General features: G+C 42.6%; 1 non-coding gene across 1 annotated transcript; it reads left to right on the plus strand.

Moving 5' to 3' along the window:
- Window positions 1–1,135: 1,135 nt before the first annotated feature.
- Window positions 1,136–1,242, plus strand: LOC139014699 (U6 spliceosomal RNA). The gene has a single exon (XR_011472265.1). It is a non-coding gene; the product is annotated as a U6 spliceosomal RNA (small nuclear RNA).
- Window positions 1,243–10,000: the final 8,758 nt, after the last annotated feature.

Raw genomic sequence — 10,000 nt, forward strand, 5'->3', positions numbered from 1 at the left:
CAGCTGCAGCCACCTGCTGCCTCATCTGATGCTCAGCGGTTTAAAATGGCCTCACTCACATATCTAATGGGTGGTGCTGGCTCTTGGCTGGGGCACTACAGTCCTCCTTTGTATAGCTCATCAGGCTTATGCACACCATTGTTCCAGTGTTCCAACTCTGGCCAAAAGAGAGCAAGCCTCAAGTGTGTTAGTGCTTTTCAGGGCTCTGCCCTGGGACACCCTTGCTAATAGCTCACTGGCCAAAGGAAGTCACAGAGCCAAGTCCCAATTCAAAGGGTGGAGGAATTAATTCTATTGCTTGATGACAGAAGCAGCAGAGTCACACAGCAAAGAGGCATGTATACAATGATGGATGGTATTATTGCAGTAGACAACCTACCACAACGTTCTTCTCAATTCACACTTGTTTCTTCTCATGTCTTTTCTGACTTAGGGAATGGTGCCAGTGTCCCCCATTCACTCAAGCCAGAGTCATTCTAGTTTGCTCCTTCCTCACCTGCAGATACTGCAAGTTAGAAGGCTTAATACCAATTCCCAACCTCTTTCTCTACTATGGAGATGTTGATGCTAAGTACTTTCTCACGCTACTTTGTATAAGTAGTCATGTGACACAGTTTTGGCCAATAAGTAGAGGTCTGTTAAGTGGTTTAGCAAAAATGTTTGCTTTCTTATTAAAAGGAATAGACCCTGTGTTCTTGTTTCTTCCTTCTGTCCCTGAACAAGATATCTGGAGGATCACAAACCATCTTGTGACCTTGAGGTAACAAATTTTAAGTAAAGGCCAAGAGAATCACAGAGACACACATCAACTTTGATATTGCTGAATCACTGAACCAAAGGTAGCAGTTGTTTCAGATTAAACTTCTTGTTATCGAAGAAAAATAAACTGTTTGTCTAAGCCACTCTAAATTGTGATTTTTTTTTTTTGATTACTTCAGTCAAAAGAATTTCTGACACATATTCATTCACTAAGCCAATCAACCATCACATACTAAATGCTGTTTCTCTCAAGGTTTTCTCACCTGTACTTCCTTCATTCTATTCCTGCTGCCTCTGTTATTGGGGAGCAGCAGTACTCTGGCCAAAAGTATCCTCTTTCTACCAGCGTACTTAAATTCATAAAATCCTGATTATTGTGCTCACTTCGGCAGCACATATACTAAACTTGGAATGATACAGAGAAGATTAGCATGCTCCCTGTGCAAGGATGACATGTAAATTCATGAAGTATTCCATATTTAAAAAAAAAAAAAAAGAGCCCTTGCCGGTTTGGCTCAGTGGATAGAGCATCGACCTGTGGACTGGAGGGTCCCGGATTTGATTCCAGTCAAGGGCACATGCCTGGGGTGCAGGAGACAGTTGATCCACGATTCTCTCATCATTGATGTTTCTCTCTCTCTCCCTCTCACTTCCTCTCTGAAATCAATGAGGAAAAAAAAGGAGAAGAAAAAATAATAAAATTCTCATTATTGAGTTATGCTTTTGGTTAAGCTATAATTTCCAAAATGTCACTGCTAAAGCACAGATGTGCTATAAAAGTACAGAAAAAAGACTGGAAGCAGTCATTACTGACTGGGCTCTGCCATCGTCTGTGTGTGAACAAGCCCGCCAAAAGATTCTGATGCAGACTAATGCTTGAGAACCACTAAATGAAGCAATGAAAAAATCTATCATTACAAACTGAGACAAATGCTCTGAAGGAAAAGAACCAATGTTATTCAAAGCATGGTTTTGCCCACTGTTGGGAGCATCAGCATCATCAGAGAGCTTATTAGAAATACAACTTTCTGAGTCTCATCCTAGACCTCCTGAATCATGGGGAGGCAAGTAGGGGCCAGATCAAGAAACCATTGGGAGCCATTCTAAGTAATTAAGACTTTGCATGATAGGAAAGTGAGGATCTCTGGATCAAATTCGAATTCCAGCAATAAACAGAATTAGGTTGGAGAAAACATTAGATTCTGGAAATTATATCTTAACCAAAAGCACAACTCTATAATGAGAATTTTATGGATTTTGACAGGCTGGTAGAAAGAGGGTACTTTTGGTCAGGGTGCAACAGCATTGCGTGAGAAGCTGCCTATGAACACCCACACATTCCGGTGGCCCAATAGTATAGACAGGGAAGCTGAGAATTCAGAACCCTGGCAGGCAGCAAGTAGGAGTTGGGGAGCTTGCAGAATTGGTGTCACAGTCCGTTCCTGCTCATGCATATTTGACTTCCTCTGACTCCCTCCTCCTGCCACATATCTCTAAATCTGGGGCGGTTTGGTGAGCTTGCACTACTCCAGCTAGAGTCATTAGGGATTAAATTGTTCGTTTCAGGTTATCTTGGGCCACAAACACATTGCTCTGTGTAACAGCCAGGTCCTCGGGCCAAGTTCTGTGAATGCCGTGGGGTAGCTGAAGACTTGCTCATTCACCTGTGGGGAAATCATCATTGTGCTTTTAGGGCTGTGAGAAGGAAATTCTCACAGGGAGTGTAGTGGAGCAGAACTTTTTGAGAGTGTGAGTGTAATTTTATGCTTTTCTGGATTAATTGACTCTTTAATAGTGTGTTATAGAAGTTACTTGAGCTAGCTTGAGGGATTAGGGGAAATGTATACCTATATTATACCTATATTGGCATATTTCACAGACCAGGAGCCAGATGTAGGAGGGCTTTAGGAAGGGAGGGAGCCTGGAACAGGAGGCCATCTCTCTTCTCTGGTTCTGTGGCCCAACCTCCTCTCCTCTGCCTCTCTCTCTGTGTCTCTCTGTCTCCTCGCCATCCTCCCACACAGTTCTTCAGACTGGCTTTCTGGGCTTCTCCTATACATTGATATACATGACCATTCTGATCAACATCCTCTCTATTCTAATACAAGATTCCAGAGAAAGAGAATCTGATGGGTGCAACTTGGGTACAGTCAGCTATGATTGGTACAAGCAAGACTATGGAGGCCCATCCCTGATACTCCCACAGTTAGATGAGTTAACTCTTCCTAGGGTTTCATGAGCCAAAAATGTCCACACTTTCTCTAAGCAGTTTGAGTTAGGTTTCTATCACTAGCTCCCAAAAGAATCCTGATTAATACTTGTATACATAACTATTATTTATATAATAAACAGATCACTGCTATTTCTATTCTTATGTTCAGTAGGACATAATCTATTTTGGTTATCTATTGTTATAAAACAAATCATGCCAAAATTAGCTGCTGAAAGCAACAACCATTTTATTATCTCTCATGGATCTGTTGGTTAACTTAAATAAGCTGAGTGGTTCTTCTGCTGGTTTCCTTTGGGGACTCCCAGGTGACTATAGTCAGATGGTGGCTGGGCAGAGTCATCTAAAGGCTCAATTATCTGGAACATCCAAAATGGCTTCTTTACTGACATATTTGGCATCTCAGGGCTCTTCCACGTGGCCTTTATCTCCACAAGGTAGTTTCTCATCCAGGGCCTGTCCATAGTTCCTCTCTTTCTAACAGGATGGCGTATATGGTGGCTCAGGGCTCCCATGAGCGTGTTCTCAGAGATTACATCTCTTTATGACTCAGGCTTGGAAACCCTATAGTATCACTTTTTCTGCATTCTCTTGAGCAAGCCAGACTCAAGGTCATTCCAGTATCTAGGAGAGGCAATGAGACTCAACTTCTTTTTTTTTTAAATATGTTTTTATTGACTTTTATTTTTTTATTTATTTATTTTTTTAAATATATTTTTTTTATTGATTTTTTACAGAGAGGAAGGGAAAGGGATAGAGAGTTAGAAACATCAATGAGAGAGAAACATTGATCAGCTGCCTCCTGCACGCCGCCCTGCTGGGGATGTGCCCGCAACCAAGGTACATGCCCTTCACCGGAATCGAACCTGGGACCTCTAAGTCCGCACGCCGACGCTCTATCCACTGAGCCAAACCGGTTAGGGCTGTTTTTATTGACTTTTAAAGAGAGAGGGAGAGAGAGAGAGAGAGAGAGAGAGAGAGAGAGATCAGCTGCCTCCTGATGGGGATCAAGCCCGCAACCTGGGCATGTGCCCTGACTGGGAATCGGACTGTGATCTCTTGGTTCATGGGTCGACACTCAACCACTGAGCCATACAAGCCGCTGAGACTCAACTTCTTGATTATAAGAGTGGCAAAGAAAGTACAGCCATTTTACCCTACCAGTATAACTTTCTGATTTTTACAGATGTTATTCAAATTTCAGTTTCTCAGCATGTCATATTTGGAGATTCAAAGAATAAGAAAATCTAAACTTAAAAAATGTCAAAGGCTAATAAAAATAATTCTCCTGACAGCCTGGTATTTCCATGTCTACGGGTTTTATTCTAGAACTGGCAGTTGCTTGGAAAGGTCATTCAGATATTCTGTGAAATGTAACTTTCCCAAAAGAGTGAGCTATTATGTAATTGCATGCTTAATGTTGGCCTCCCTCACCAGACTAGCAGGTTTGAGAAAGCAAGTACCACATCCCATTGGCACATGGTATCTCACATGCCCCAAGGCATGTTATCTGCACATGATGAACGCTCCTTAAATACTTCTTAAATAAATGAATGCAGTGGTTCTTAACCAGAGGTGGTTTTGCTCTCAGGGGACAATCAAAAAAGTCTAGAGGTCTGGAGACATTTTTGGTTGTTAAAACTGGATGGGTTGTTGCTAAACACCCTACAATGCATAGGACAGCAATAACATGGGTATATCTTACAAGCATCATATTGAGCAAAAAAAGCCATGTACAAAATGATGATACAATATACAGAATTATTTCATTTATATAAAATTTAAGAACAGGAACAATTAATCAATGCTGATAAAAATTATAATAGCCTTGGTTGTAACTCTCAAACACTAACTTTCCAATAATTTACCAGGGAGAACATACTTTGAAATTTCAAACTCTGCCTTGTTTCAAAGACTTTAAAGCAACTGTATTCAACTCACCTATGGGGACACTCTGAGGTCCACGGGAGACTGGAGTCTTGCCTGTTGTCTCTGATCTGCTTGGTGAACATGGTATTCCCTCTGGGACTCCTGGGACTTGCAGATAGGGGTCTGTCCTCTGTTCCCTGCCTCGCCTCCTCTCTAGGGCAAAACTAATTTCCAGGATCTCTCCAACTCTAGTTTACCACATGCCACAGTATGAACTGGCACAACCAGGAAGCAGAACATAACAACTGCTACCATAGTACTAAGAATAAAGGACAACGTGCAGGTCTGAATACCTGTGGGCATAACTTTAGGTTCAAATCACTGATTATTCAAAATATTGTCTCAGTTTGAGTTCTCCCAAAGCAGACCCTGAAACAAAGTCTAGGGTGCAGGTTATATATTTGGGAGGTGGCTCCAGGAAGCTCCATGAGAGGGGATGGAGAAAAGCCATGATAAGATAGATTAATAAGCAAGTCACAATTTAGGGCAACTTGGGCTCAGTCACACTGGGCACCCTCTGAGCAACTGTGTAGAAACTGTCTCAGAAACACTCTGAGGGATGGGGAAGCTGGGGGCATTATGCACTGTTATGGACTGAAAGTCTGTGCCCTCCCTCCCCCTTCTACCCCCAGTTCATATGTTGAAGCCCAAATCCTGAGTGTGACTGTGTTTGGAGATGGGGCCTTTAAGGAAGTAATTAAGGCTAGATGAGGTCATAAGGATGGGGCCCCGATTTGATAGGATTAGTGTCATTATAAGCAGAGACATCGGAGCTCACTGTCACACTCTCTCTCCTTCTCCCTCTGTGCACACTTCCTCAGAAAGGCCATGTGAGGACATATGGAAAAGGCAGCCACCTGCAAGTCAGAAAGAGCCCTAACCAAAAACTGAATCGTCCAGAACCTTGCTCTTGGACTTTAGCATGCAGAATTGTGAGAAAATTATTTTCTGTGTTTTTTTTTAAGCTATACCTTCTGTGGTGTTTTGTTTTGACAGTCCAAGCAGGCTAAGTTATTCACTATAGTTCATTCTCAGTAACTGAGTATTGCCCTCGAGGGCATTGCAGGTGGCTGGAGGTGGGAAGCTGTGCCAGTACATACAGAACTTTCCATCTTGCCTGCAGGTGAACTCAGAGGTGAGCAAAGGGAATCTGGCAAATCTCTACAGTGTCTGCGATGCCATTATTTCCCATCTTACAAAAAACACTCCTGCATTGACTATCGTCGTACAAATGCCATTTTGGACATGTTGAAGCATCAACTAGGGATAAGCATCAATCGAATGGGATGGGCATGTAAATCATGATAGATATGACCAAATGGTTCTCCTAAAGGATTATATCAATTTGCATTTCACCTGCAATGGCTGTTTCTCTTTCTGACACATTTATCAGACGTTTTGATCTTGCCAGCCTAATAGGTAGACAGGGTGTCTCATTGTGATTTTCATTTGTAAACTTCTCTTGAATAGGTGTAATAGAGTAAGACAAAGGTGGGGGAAAGGAAGTTTTCCTGCTGTATTGGCAACCTCGGCTCATAAATCAATTCTTCACCAAGGGCATGAATGCACCAGCAACTTCAAAGGTTGTAGTGTCTTTGGCCTGGCTGGGGCAGGAAGGAAATTCCCTTAAGTATAATGTATTCCAGGTATCACTTGATCTTAGTGTTAGCCATGGCAACAATAGCAGCAGCAACAGAGGGAGCAGAAGTAGTTTCAAAGCATCAAAGGCTTTGGAGCAGATTAAAGCCCAGGAAACCACAATGAGGGTGGAGTTGGGGGAGGGGGGGGAGAGTATATACTACATGGTACCTATGTTTGTGAGCTAACCTAAGTTACCCCTGCCCACTTCCAGAAGAGGGGGGATCAGAGAAAAAGAAAAGTCATGTGTACTATTCTAGGGTTCCTGTATTTTTATCTCTGCATTGGGCCCCCAGTTATTTTGCTAGGCTTCATAAAAAAAACCCATTCCCATATGTCTCTAGAAGAGAGAAGGATCATAACATTCAAGCAGTTGAAAACATTATTTGCTGCCACCCCCACTATTTGTGTAGACCAATCACAAAGGAGATAGCTGTGGAATGCTGGAGAGAAGTCACAGGCCATGCTGGCCCTTTGGGGAGAGCTGACACCAGCTCTCAGTGCCATTCTGAGCCAGCTGCTTGCTTATTCCTGGAAGTCTCCGCAGGGTTGCCAGCCAACGGTATCTTCTTCTCTCTGTCCTCCCCTCTCTGATGCAGAGTCTTTGTTCCATGCTGATCACATTACTAGGGTGCTCTATTTTAAGCTAACCTTGAATGACTTGCATTCTTTTGCTAATACAGAATCGAATAATTGGTTTGCTTACAGCAGGCCTGTTGATTTATCTGCTCCATCCATGGGACAGACTGTCAAAAGGACACCTACAGCATATAGTAGAAAAGCCAAAAAGACCCCTCTGGTTTTGGGAAAGGCAGCTATGCACCAACCAATGCACCACACATGCTAGCGTCCCCCAAATTTGCACCTGCTATAGTTAAAAATGATTGCACATTTCCTTTTTCAATCTACTAAGTTGATTCCAGGCAACGATCACCTGACTGGGAGTAACTGCGGTAAAGAAAAGAGTGAGTTACTCTTGTAGCTCCGCCACATAAGAGAGTAGAATTCTCCAGTTCCCAAGGCTTCCAGAGCTTCCCTCCACAGTGTTAGGACAGGTGGCTTCAACTCTTTCCCTCCCTTTGCCTTTTCACTCTGAGCGTATGAGGCGACTCACATGCCCACAGCCACTTAGCCAAGACTTCTAGCTACAGATTGTCAACACTTTAAAGGAGGGGATAAAGGTTTATTTAACTTTGAATCTTCCCTGGATCTTGTAAAAGATTCAGGCTCTTGGTATTTCTCATGTGGATTATTGCATCCGCTTCCTACCTGCTACTTTACCTTCCTCCTCCTCCTCCTCCTCCTCCTCCTCCTCCTCCTCCTCCTCCTCCTCCTTCTTCTTCTTCTTCTTCTTCTTCTTCTTCTTCTTCTTCTTCTTCTTTGTCTGTAAAGCCCCCAACTTTACTGATTTTTGTTTCTCCAAATCCCAGGTGCTTCCAGGTACAAAGAATGTATTTCGTGCTTACTGAATGGAATGACCAGTTGACTGACTTGATACAGCTGTACTTGAGTAAATAAGGCTTATACTTTATCTTTCTTGAATCAGTCCAGGTTGTAGCTGAATGCCCAGTGCAGAGCCTGAGTGAGCTCAGTGATCACTTGCTGAATGTCAATGAAGGTAGAGCTGTGAAACCTGAGCCTTACCCTACCTGAGCCCTAACACCTGCTTCTCCAGGCCTCTCCACAGCCAGCCCTGCTTTGGTGACTTCATTCCCCACATGCTTAGTCATTGCAGTGCAATTCAACAAGATTTATTTCCTGTGCTTTTTGGAAAATGTATTTTTATTGATTTCAGAGAGGAAGGGAGAGAGAGAGAGCGATAGAAACATCAATGATGAGAGAGAATCATTGATTGGCTGCCTCCTGCATGCCCTGCATTGGGAATACAGCCCACAACCAATCAAATTGTGACCTCCTGATCCATAGGTTGAAGCTCAACCCCTTAGCCACGCCAGCTGAGCTCGTGTGCTTTGATGGAGACGTTAAAGAAAAATATAGCAATGCCCACATCTTTATGCAGTTCAGTTTACAACCTGCACAAAATAGTTCAACTCCAACCAGCTAGTGACACTGCAGCTGTGCCCTGGCCCACTTCAGGCATTGCTGCTCTCAAAAACTCTCTTAGAGCAAGAGATACAGGCATAACAAAGAAACAAAGACAGAAGAGCAAAACAAGGAATGAGGACATCTGAAAGTGAGAAAATTCTATAGAGCAAGGGATTAACCTGGAATTGAAAAGGAAAGAGAACACGGGCTTTCTTCTTAAATCCAGAGTTAGAAAATGTTTTTTTAAAAAACCGGAACTACAGAAAGGATTGTCCACCTGTGATTTGGGAAGATCACAATGAAAAGAGAAGGGGCTTCTTGAGTGTTAGAATCCAGGGCTAACATCATTGGAGCTAATTCTAAGCTGCTTCTAGATAAAGTCATAATTTCCCAGGGGGCCATGCAGGTGCTTCCTGGCTTGGTGGCCTTGGCTGAGTTACTTTACCTCTATTTTTGCCCCTACATACATTACAGAGTTGTGAGGATAAATAAATTGTTGACTGAGCATCAGTGAATCAGGAGGCTTCGCTAGAATTTAAAACGGCAAAGATTTATTCAAGGTCTCAGAAGTTGCTGCTTTTATTCAGATAAGGGAAGCCTGAGGAGGCTTTTTTCTGTATCTGTTGAGTCTCAAATGCCTTCAGCTTAAAATCATCTTTATGCTAATTCAGGCATTCCAAGTGGATCCCCACAATGTACACACACAAACACACACAGAGTTAATGAATGCTTGGAATAAAATTTGTTGTTTTTGCTTTTATTTTTATAAGGTTTTTCCCTATTTTTTTTTTTTTTTTGAGATTATAAGGAACATGATCACAACACACGTAAAGTCAGAAGTAGCAGAGAGAATGCTCTGACGGTATATTTGGTCACCCGAAATCATTAAGCAAGACTATCAAAAACATAAAGTGTAAAAAATACCAGAAAAGCCCTAGCTGGTTTGGCTCAGTGGATAGAGCATCAGCCCATGGATTAAAGAGTCCCAAGTTTGATTCTGGTCAAGGGAACATTGCAGGCTCGATCCCCCAACCCTTGTTGGGGCTAAGCGGAAGGCAACCAATTGATGTTTCTATCTCACATCGATGTTTCTTTCTCTGTGTCTCTCCCTCTCCCTTCCACTCTCTCTTAAAAAAAAAAAAATCAATAGAAAAATATTCTTGGGTGAGGATTAACAAAACAAATACCAGAAAAACCCTCACATCTTTTTCCAAGTACTTTTCAGGGGGAAAAAAGCAGGGCCTTGAAACGTTTGGTTCTTTTTATTTCCATAGGTGCAAATTCACATTGTGATTTTGACTAGGTGGTAGAGAGCGAGTGTCACCTGTGGGGCCCTGCCCACAGTGGGCAGATAGGAGGGAATCTACACCAAGATGACTACCTTTAGATTCTGAGACG

This window comes from Myotis yumanensis, unplaced genomic scaffold (assembly GCF_028538775.1).
Source record: "Myotis yumanensis isolate MYYU_CA2020_CCGP unplaced genomic scaffold, mMyoYum1.0.hap1 SCAF_7, whole genome shotgun sequence".
NCBI classification, from domain to species: Eukaryota; Metazoa; Chordata; class Mammalia; order Chiroptera; family Vespertilionidae; genus Myotis; species Myotis yumanensis.